Here is a 244-nt window from a genome sequence, read left to right on the forward strand (position 1 = left end):
TGACATCTAAGCAGACTTCAATTAATCTCTTGTATCTTAGAGTGGGAAAATGGTATCAACTTCTACAGCAAAGGCAATAAGGTAATTTTGGAATTCAGGTTAATACTTTTACTGCTATTGTTACTAGATACGAAGGGGCTGTGGATTCTACTGTTAATAAATAGTGAGTACTTTCATTTAAAATAATGATAAATTCATTTAGTGATTAAAGTAGCAAGTTACAACACAGCAGTCCAAAAAAAAG

The sequence above is a fragment of the Camelus ferus genome, chromosome 1 (assembly GCF_009834535.1).
Source record: "Camelus ferus isolate YT-003-E chromosome 1, BCGSAC_Cfer_1.0, whole genome shotgun sequence".
NCBI classification, from domain to species: Eukaryota; Metazoa; Chordata; class Mammalia; order Artiodactyla; family Camelidae; genus Camelus; species Camelus ferus.